This window comes from Urocampus carinirostris, unplaced genomic scaffold (genome assembly GCF_059441175.1).
Source record: "Urocampus carinirostris isolate Australia breed hairy pipefish unplaced genomic scaffold, RoL_Ucar_1.0 HiC_scaffold_54, whole genome shotgun sequence".
NCBI lineage: Eukaryota > Metazoa > Chordata > Actinopteri > Syngnathiformes > Syngnathidae > Urocampus > Urocampus carinirostris.
The window spans coordinates 80,001-90,000 of NW_028283161.1; the positions used below are offsets into that span (position 1 = coordinate 80,001).

General features: G+C 60.0%; 2 non-coding genes across 2 annotated transcripts; both read right to left on the reverse strand.

The window, feature by feature from the left end:
• Positions 1 to 77: 77 nt before the first annotated feature.
• LOC148345322 (5.8S ribosomal RNA) lies at positions 78 to 231 on the reverse strand. Its single transcript, XR_015848699.1, has one exon. It is a non-coding gene; the product is annotated as a 5.8S ribosomal RNA (ribosomal RNA).
• A 1,342-nt stretch (positions 232 to 1,573) lies between these two features.
• Positions 1,574 to 3,560, reverse strand: LOC148345323 (18S ribosomal RNA). The gene has a single exon (XR_015848688.1). It is a non-coding gene; the product is annotated as an 18S ribosomal RNA (ribosomal RNA).
• Positions 3,561 to 10,000: the final 6,440 nt, after the last annotated feature.

Genomic DNA, 10,000 nt, shown 5'->3' on the forward strand with positions numbered 1-10,000 from the left:
CGGGTTCTCGCGCCACCCGCCGGACGGACCGGCGGAATGTCGCGGAGGGCCCGGCCCGCGTCCGATCGATTGGAAAGCGCCGCTCAGACAGGCGTGGCCCCGGGGTAAAACCGGGGCCGCAATGTGCGTTCAAAGTGTCGATGATCAATGTGTCCTGCAAATCACATTAGTTCTCGCAGCTAGCTGCGTTCTTCATCGACGCACGAGCCGAGTGATCCACCGCTAAGAGTCGTACGTTTGGGCCCTTTTACGTCCGCCCGGGACGATCGGAGACAAATTCACGACAGGGTTTGTACCGGAGACGAACGCGCCGCGGGTGCCGTTCGGTCGCTCCCGCGAGCGAGCCCCTAACCCGCGGCGCGGTTACCGACGGGCGCGATACGCGCGACGCCGCGACGAGCCGAGCGGGTCGGGCGCGCGGCGCTGAGGCCGGCGCCCGGCGTCTCCCGCTCGGGGCCGCGACGGCGCCCGAGACGTGCGTCGGCCCGGGTAGGTCGGGCGCTCGGCGCTGAGGCCGGCGCCCGGCGTCTCCCGCTCGGGCCTGACACGACTCGGCGACCGGACTCGCCGGGTAGGTCGGGGGCTCGGCGCTGAGGCCGGCCCCCGGCGTCTCCTACCCGGACCCCGGAAGGCCATCCGACTTGGAAGCCCCGCCGCGCCGCGAAGCGACGCTTTGGGTGTTGCTACCCGTCAGCGAGTGGGTTTGGTTTACAAGGGCGGCGCGACCGCGCTGACACCGAGGGGGGACTGGCCCCCGACCCGGCCGCGGCCTGCCCGGACTATGGATGGACAGAGGAGACCGCGGCGGACCGCGCGGAACCGAACCCCCGGTGTCCGGAGCCCCGGGAGGAACTCCGGTGTCCGGGGGCCGGCCCACGCGCGCGCTACGCGGCCCCTCGAGGGCTCCGGCCGACGGACGCGTTTGGCCGGGGAAAAAGGTAGCCGGTGGGAGCACCGTTTCGTCGCCCTGAACCTTCGTCTCGGGCGGGCGTCCCGACGCCGCCGCCATACGGCCGTTGTGATCCGTGCGGGGATCCGCTTGCTCGGCGACCCTCGCCGAGAGCAGCCCCGCGCCGCACGGACACGCGACACCGACGGGCGGACGGACGCCGGGGCGCCGGCCCGAACCGTTACCTTTAAAGGACGGGAGGTCGTCGAGGCGAGTGCCGCCCCGGAAGCGCGCGCCGGAAGCGCGAGAACCGCGCCGAGCTAGGGTCGTCGGCATAGGGGGATTCCCCGGTTACGGGGGTCCCGCGCACGGCCGCCGCCTTTCGCCCGTCGCTGGCGGTCGCCTGTCGTCGCGCCGCGCCGCGCTACTGGGGTCGTCGGACGAGCGCGCTACCCCGCTCGCACGGAGGTAGCGCGACATCGCCCGCCGCCTTTTCTCGCGTCGCGCCGCGCCGCGTGGCGCCCGCCGAACTCGCTCCGACGCGCGGCCCGGGAGTGACCCGCGCCGCGCCCCCCGTCCCGTCCCGTCCCGGTCTACCCTCTTCCTCCGCCTGCGACGACCCGCCGCCCTCGGCGTCTGGCTCGTCGGGGGTGTACCGAGGCGGATCTGCTGCCGCTCGTACGTTAATGATCCTTCTGCAGGTTCACCTACAGAAACCTTGTTACGACTTTTACTTCCTCTAGATAGTCAAGTTCGACCGTCTTCTGGCACACCGCCGGAGCCGGGGCCGGCCCCGGCGGGGACTATCCGAGGACCTCACTAAGCCATCCGATCGGTAGTAGCGACGGGCGGTGTGTACAAAGGGCAGGGACTTAATCAACGCAGGCTAATGACCCGCGCTTACTGGGAATTCCTCGTTGGTGGGAAATAATTGCAATCCCCAGGCCCTGTCACGAGCGGGGTTCATAGGATTACCCGCGCCTGCCGGCGCGGGGATAGACGACGCGCTTATACGCTCAGTGTGGCGCGCGTGCAGCCCCGGACATCTAAGGGCATCACAGACCTGTTATTGCTCATTCTCGTGTGGCTGAGAGCCACTTGTCCCTCTAAGAAGTTTTCTGCCGCCGACCGCGCGGGGGGCCGCGGTACTATTTAGTATGTTTGAGTCTCGTTCGTTATCGGAATTAACCAGACAAATCGCTCCACCAACTACGAACGGCCATGCACCACCACCCACGGTATCGAGAAAGAGCCTTCAATCTGTCAATCCTTTCCGTGTCCGGGCCGGGTGAGGTTTCCCGTGTTGAGTCAAATTAAGCCGCATGCTCCACTCCTGGTGGTGCCCTTCCGTCAATTCCTTTAAGTTTCAGCTTTGCAACAATACTCCCCCCGGAACCCAGACACTTGGTCGGTTTCCCGGGTGCTGCTCGGCGGGTCATGGGAATAACGCCGCCGGATCGCGAGTCGGCATCGTTTATGGTCGGAACTAGGACGGTATCTGATCGTCTTCGAACCTCCGACTTTCGTTCTTGATTAATGAAAACATTCTTGGCAAATGCTTTCGCTCTCGTCCGTCTTGCGCCGGTCCAAGAATTTCACCTCTAGCGGCGCAGTACGAATGCCCCCGGCCGTCCCTCTTAATCATGGCCCCAGTTCATGACAACCCACAAAATAGAACCGGAGTCCTATTCCATTATTCCCAGCTGCGATATGCAGGGGCGGCCGTGTGGCCTGCTTTGAACACTCTAATTTCCTCAAAGTAAACGCTTCGGGCCCCGCGAGTGACACCCAGCGAAGGGCATCACGGGGGCTTTTGCCGAGAGGCAGGGGCTGGGACAGACGGATGCACGCCTCGCGGCGGACCGTCAGCTCGCGTCCCGGGGTCCAACTAGGAGCTTTTTAACTGCAGCAACTTTAAAATACGCTATTGGAGCTGGAATTACCGCGGCTGCTGGCACCAGACTTGCCCTCCAATGGATGCTGGCCGATGGGTTTGTGTTCGGCTCATTCCAATTACGGAGACTCGAACGAGTCCCGTATTGTTATTTTTCGTCACTACCTCCCCGTGTCGGGAGTGGGTAATTTGCGCGCCTGCTGCCTTCCTTGGATGTGGTAGCCGTTTCTCATGCTCCCTCTCCGGAATCGAACCCTGATTCCCCGTTACCCGTGGTCACCATGGTAGGCGCAGAGTCTACCATCGAAAGTTGATAGGGCAGACATTCGAATGAGTCGTCGCCGCCTCGGGTGGGCGAGCGATCGGCACGAGGTTATCCTGAGTCAACACAAAGGGGGGGCCGGGCCGGCGGAACGAGGACCGGCGCGCGCGGAGCCGCCCGCGCCGCTTACGCCCCCGCCCGGAGAGGCGGAGGCCGGACGCGGGGGACGCGCGCGACGGCTGAGCCCCCGCCCGCCGGACACCGCGTGGGTTTTTGTGTCTGATAAATGCACGCGTCCCCGGGGCGAGGCCGGAGCCCCGCCCGCGAGTCGGCGCTCGTTTGCATGTATTAGCTCTGGATTTGCCACAGTTATCCAAGTAACGGTGGAGCGATCAAAGGAACCATAACTGATTTAATGAGCCGTTCGCAGTTTCACTGTACTGGCCATTCGTACTTAGACATGCATGGCTTAATCTTGAAAACAAGCATATGCTACTGGCAGGATCAACCAGAGTGCGTCTGCCGCCGGGGGGGCGCTGCTGGTGGCGGTGCGGCCCTGGTCCGGGACGAGGCTGTGGCTACAGCCGGGCCCGGGGGGCCGCGCGACACTCGTATACGTTCGGACGGGCTGACGAGCGGGTGTCGTGAAACGATGTTTCGCGCGGAGCCCTAGCACGCGTGGCGTCGGGCTCCGCGACGGTCGGACGTCTGGGTGTGGCTCGAGACGGAAGCTCGACCTCGGTTCGTCTTGGTTCTGCCGCCAAAAGGTTCACGCCGAGGCATGGTTTCGCAAGAGGGCCCCGCGAGTGCCAGCCGTGGATCCCGCCTCACTCGTAACTCGTATCGGATTCGTCCGGCCTCACTTTCGTTCGCACATCGGACAGTTATACGTGTGCTTTAGTAGCTTCCGTTCCCTCTTAGTGAGGCCGTCCGTACGTACCGCCCCAGCTCTTTCTGAGGCGGGTATCCACTCGGCTCGGGGGGGCCCAACGTTTGCCTAGTATCCTCGGCGCTGGAGCTTGACCCGCAAAGCCGGAGGAGCCGCACGCCCGAACACCGGCTTGCGCCGGCCGACGTGGGCCCTCCGAGGCGGGTCTCGTGTGCCAATCGCTCAGTTGGGGAACCGGCAGGCCCGTGGGCCGACGCCGGCTCACCCGGGGGTGAAGGGTGCTTCGATGGAGGCCCCCTGTCAGCCTCCGCGGAAGTCCGGCTTCAATACTTTAAAGTTTGAAAAACTTAGACATTTTTCGAGAACCGGAGCTTAGAGGGGTACATGCAAAAGCCAGGGCCGCGGGAAGCGCCCTAAATACTTCAATACTTTAAAATTTGAAAAACTTAGAAATTTTTCGAGAACCGGCATCTTCCCTCGGTAATTGCGAGATGCGAGGCCGCCCCTAGCCTCTGCTCTGTCGGACTCAATGGTCACGGGTGGCCGCTGATTAGCCCTGGTGCTCACCTCTCAAAATTGCGAGTCCCTAATATAATTCTGGCTGTCGGCTGGAGAAGGGGGTATAAAATCGGCACTTGAGGGAACGCCGGGCCCTCAAGTTCGGGGCCCTCTAGCGGATTTTTGAGGTACTGCACTCCCATTGGAAATGCATTGCCCATAGGAATACATGGGCGCTCCGTCCACTACAATGTAATTCCCTCACAATATCTGCCCCCGCGTGGCCGCGCGATGCTACTGCTGCCCCGTTGGGAATGAATGGGCCTTTCGGAGGCCATAAATACAGCGCCGCTGCATGGATTTTGGCGGTACTGCGGCTGTCGTTGAAAATACATGGACCCGTCTGAATGAATGGGCCTTTCGGATTCCATAAACCCAGCGCCGCTGCATGGATTTTGGCGGTACTGCGGCTGTCGCTGAAAATACATGGACCCGTCTGAATGAATGGGCCTTTCGGAGGCCATAAACTCAGCGCCGCTGCATGGATTTTGGCGGTACTGCGGCTGTCGCTGAAAATACATGGACCCGTCTGAATGAATGGACAAAATATAAATCAGACACTACAGAACACAAGCATAATCCAAGATTACAAAATCATCTCAGCCTTTAAAAGAAACAAAAACCTGAAAGACTACTTAGTAAAAAGTAAATTACCAGAAATCAACATAACACAAACGCAGGGCCCCACATTCTACAAACAAGCCACCACAGTTAGGAACACCGTCACCAACACAAACTACCTAATTAAACAAACAATCACACCTGCTACGGAAAACTGAAAATACATGGACCCGTCTGAATGTATGGGCCTTTCGGAGGCCATAAACTCAGCCAGCGCCGGGCCAGTGTTTGGGGTATTGTGCCCGCCACTAGTGGCTGAATACATAATAATAATAATAATAATAATAATTCCCTTGTATTGTCATTCTGTGTAACAATGTACACAGAACGAAATGTCGATTGCACTGGGCTAGTGTTGAGGGAACGTCGGGCCCTCAAGTTCGGTGGCTTGGAGCGGATTTTTGAGGTACTGCACTCCCATTGGAAATGCATGGGCGCTCCGTCCACTACCATGTAATTCCCTCACAATATCTGCCCCTGCGTGGCCGCGGGATGCTACTGCAGCCCCGTTGGTAATGAATGGGCCTTTCGGAGGCCATAAATACAGCGCCGCTGCATGGATTTTGGCGGTACTGCTGCTGTCGCTGAAAATACATGGACCCGTCTGAATGAATGGGCCTTTCGGAGGCCATAAACTCAGCGCCTCTGCATGGATTTTGGCGGTACTGCGGCTGTCGCTGAAAATACATGGACCCGTCTGAATGAATGGGCCTTTCGGAGGCCATAAATCCAGCGCCGCTGCATGGATTTTGGCGGTACTGCGGCTGTCGCTGAAAATACATGGACCCGTCTGAATGAATGGACAAAATATAAATCAGACACTACAGAACACAAGCATAATCCAAGATTACAAAATCATCTCAGCCTTTAAAAGAAACAAAAACCTGAAAGACTACTTAGTAAAAAGTAAATTACCAGAAATCAACATAACACAAACGCAGGGCCCCACATTCTACAAACAAGCCACCACAGTTAGGAACACCGTCACCAACACAAACTACCTAATTAAACAAACAATCACACCTGCTACGGAAAACTGAAAATACATGGACCCGTCTGAATGTATGGGCCTTTCGGAGGCCATAAACTCAGCGCCGGGCCGGTGTTTGGGGAATCGTGCCCGCCACTAGTGGCTGAATCCCGGGCTAGTGTTGGGGGACTTGTGCCCGCCAATAGTGGCTGAATCCCGGGCTAGTGTTGGGGGACTTGTGCACGCCAATAGTGGCTGAAATCCGCGCCGGTGTTTGGGGAAATGTGCGCGTATTATCGGGCCGGTGTTTGGGGAATTGCGCGCGTATTATCGGGCCGGTGTTTGGGGAATTGCGCGCGTATTATCGGGCCGGTGTTTGGGGAATTGTGCGCGTATTATCGGGCCGGTGTTTGGGGATATGCGCGCGTATTATCGGACCGGTGTTTGGGGAATTGTGCCCGCCACTAGTGGCTGAGAACTTGGCTAGTGTTTGGGGACTTGTGCCCGCCACTAGTGGCTGAAATCCGGGCCGGTGTTTGGGGAATTGTGCGCGTATTATCGGGCCGGTGTTTGGGGATATGCGCGCGTATTATCGGACCGGTGTTTGGGGAATCGTGCCCGCCACTAGTGGCTGAGAACTTGGCTAGTGTTGGGGGACTTGTGCCCGCCACTAGTGGCTGAAATCCGGGCCGGTGTTTGGGGAATTGTGCGCGTATTATCGGGCCGGTGTTTGGGGATATGCGCGCGTATTATCGGACCGGTGTTTGGGGAATCGTGCCCGCCACTAGTGGCTGAATCCCGGGCTAGTGTTGGGGGACTTGTGCCCGCCAATAGTGGCTGAAATCCGCGCCGGTGTTTGGGGAATTGTGCGCGTATTATCGGGCCGGTGTTTGGGGATATGCGCGCGTATTATCGGACCGGTGTTTGGGGAATTGTGCCCGCCACTAGTGGCTGAATCCCGGGCTAGTGTTGGGGGACTTGTGCCCGCCACTAGTGGCTGAAATCCGCGCCGGTGTTTGGGGAATTGTGCGCGTATTATCGGGCCGGTGTTTGGGGATATGCGCGCGTATTATCGGACCGGTGTTTGGGGAATTGTGCCCGCCACTAGTGGCTGAGAACTTGGCTAGTGTTGGGGGACTTGTGCCCGCCACTAGTGGCTGAAATCCGCGCCGGTGTTTGGGGAATTGTGCGCGTATTATCGGGCCGGTGTTTGGGGATATGCGCGCGTATTATCGGACCGGTGTTTGGGGAATCGTGCCCGCCACTAGTGGCTGAATCCCGGGCTAGTGTTGGGGGACTTGTGCCCGCCACTAGTGGCTGAAATCCGCGCCGGTGTTTGGGGAATTGTGCGCGTATTATCGGGCCGGTGTTTGGGGATATGCGCGCGTATTATCGGACCGGTGTTTGGGGAATTGTGCCCGCCACTAGTGGCTGAGAACTTGGCTAGTGTTGGGGGACTTGTGCCCGCCACTAGTGGCTGAAATCCGCGCCGGTGTTTGGGGAATTGTGCGCGTATTATCGGGCCGGTGTTTGGGGATATGCGCGCGTATTATCGGACCGGTGTTTGGGGAATCGTGCCCGCCACTAGTGGCTGAATCCCGGGCTAGTGTTGGGGGACTTGTGCCCGCCAATAGTGGCTGAAATCCGCGCCGGTGTTTGGGGAATTGTGCGCGTATTATCGGGCCGGTGTTTGGGGAATTGTGCCCGCCACTAGTGGCTGAGAACTTGGCTAGTGTTGGGGGACTTGTGCCCGCCACTAGTGGCTGAAATCCGCGCCGGTGTTTGGGGAATTGTGCGCGTATTATCGGGCCGGTGTTTGGGGATATGCGCGCGTATTATCGGACCGGTGTTTGGGGAATCGTGCCCGCCACTAGTGGCTGAATCCCGGGCTAGTGTTGGGGGACTTGTGCCCGCCAATAGTGGCTGAAATCCGCGCCGGTGTTTGGGGAATTGTGCGCGTATTATCGGGCCGGTGTTTGGGGATATGCGCGCGTATTATCGGACCGGTGTTTGGGGAATTGTGCCCGCCACTAGTGGCTGAGAACTTGGCTAGTGTTGGGGGACTTGTGCCCGCCACTAGTGGCTGAAATCCGCGCCGGTGTTTGGGGAATTGTGCGCGTATTATCGGGCCGGTGTTTGGGGATATGCGCGCGTATTATCGGACCGGTGTTTGGGGAATTGTGCCCGCCACTAGTGGCTGAATCCCGGGCTAGTGTTGGGGGACTTGTGCCCGCCACTAGTGGCTGAAATCCGCGCCGGTGTTTGGGGAATTGTGCGCGTATTATCGGGCCGGTGTTTGGGGATATGCGCGCGTATTATCGGACCGGTGTTTGGGGAATTGTGCCCGCCACTAGTGGCTGAGAACTTGGCTAGTGTTGGGGGACTTGTGCCCGCCACTAGTGGCTGAAATCCGCGCCGGTGTTTGGGGAATTGTGCGCGTATTATCGGGCCGGTGTTTGGGGATATGCGCGCGTATTATCGGACCGGTGTTTGGGGAATCGTGCCCGCCACTAGTGGCTGAATCCCGGGCTAGTGTTGGGGGACTTGTGCCCGCCAATAGTGGCTGAAATCCGCGCCGGTGTTTGGGGAATTGTGCGCGTATTATCGGGCCGGTGTTTGGGGAATTGTGCCCGCCACTAGTGGCTGAGAACTTGGCTAGTGTTGGGGGACTTGTGCCCGCCACTAGTGGCTGAAATCCGCGCCGGTGTTTGGGGAATTGTGCGCGTATTATCGGGCCGGTGTTTGGGGATATGCGCGCGTATTATCGGACCGGTGTTTGGGGAATCGTGCCCGCCACTAGTGGCTGAATCCCGGGCTAGTGTTGGGGGACTTGTGCCCGCCAATAGTGGCTGAAATCCGCGCCGGTGTTTGGGGAATTGTGCGCGTATTATCGGGCCGGTGTTTGGGGAATTGTGCCCGCCACTAGTGGCTGAGAACTTGGCTAGTGTTGGGGGACTTGTGCCCGCCACTAGTGGCTGAAATCCGCGCCGGTGTTTGGGGAATTGTGCGCGTATTATCGGGCCGGTGTTTGGGGATATGCGCGCGTATTATCGGACCGGTGTTTGGGGAATCGTGCCCGCCACTAGTGGCTGAATCCCGGGCTAGTGTTGGGGGACTTGTGCCCGCCAATAGTGGCTGAAATCCGCGCCGGTGTTTGGGGAATTGTGCGCGTATTATCGGGCCGGTGTTTGGGGATATGCGCGCGTATTATCGGACCGGTGTTTGGGGAATTGTGCCCGCCACTAGTGGCTGAGAACTGGGCTAGTGTTGGGGGACTTGTGCCCGCCACTAGTGGCTGAAATCCGGGCCGGTGTTTGGGGAATTGTGCCCGCCACTAGTGGCTGAATCCCGGGCTAGTGTTGGGGGACTAGTGGTCGTAAAACCGGGCCGGTGTTTGGGGACTTATAGGCCGACACTAGTGGCTCAAAACCGGGCTGCCGTTTGGGGACTTGTCGGGCCAACATTGGCTTGCAGCACTTGGAAAATTGCACTAAGTCCGATTGTCGGGTCACCAGGGGCTCGTGGGACTTAGAATTTGTGCCACTCCCCGGCCAGTGTTTGGGGACTGGCTGCCGCCTCCTGTGGGCCGGTCCCCGGCTGGTGTTTGGGGACCGGCTGCCGCCTCTTGTGGGCCGGTCCCCGGCTGGTGTTTGGGGACCGGCTGCCGCCTCCTGTGGGCCGGTCCCCGGCTGGTGTTTGGGGACCGGCTGCCGCCTCCTGTGGGCCGGTCCCCGGCTGGTGTTTGGGGACCGGCTGCCGCCTCCTGTGGGCCGGTCCCCGGCTGGTGTTTGGGGACCGGCTGCCGCCTCCTGTGGGCCGGTCCCCGGCTGGTGTTTGGGGACCGGCTGCCGCCTCCTGTGGGCCGGTCCCCGGCTGGTGTTTGGGGACCGGCTGCCGCCTCCTGTGGGCCGGTCCCC